We start from the raw sequence: 297 nt of genomic DNA, 5'->3' as shown, positions 1-297 counted from the left end.
ATGCTCCCATTCCAGCATTGCATCCTCCACCAAACAGTTAGGCACGCACTGTTTTCTGACACCTCTCCTCCCATGACAAATTTAGACAGCTTGGGTCATGTACTACCAGCTGGTTACTGACACAAGACTCCTCCTAAGCAAAGGATCTGCCTGCAGCATTTGTACGTGGGAAGATGGGTTTTCTAATTCCTGCTTTCAAGGTCTCCTTGAGCACCGTCCTCTGGTAGTTATTGGGCTTGTCCTCCGCAGCATCTCCTAGTGATCCATGTCAGATGATATGAGGGAATCCTGGAGGAA

Source organism: Aquila chrysaetos, chromosome 7, assembly GCF_900496995.4.
Source record: "Aquila chrysaetos chrysaetos chromosome 7, bAquChr1.4, whole genome shotgun sequence".
Lineage (NCBI taxonomy): Eukaryota > Metazoa > Chordata > Aves > Accipitriformes > Accipitridae > Aquila > Aquila chrysaetos.
This window is presented reverse-complemented; position numbering follows the sequence as displayed.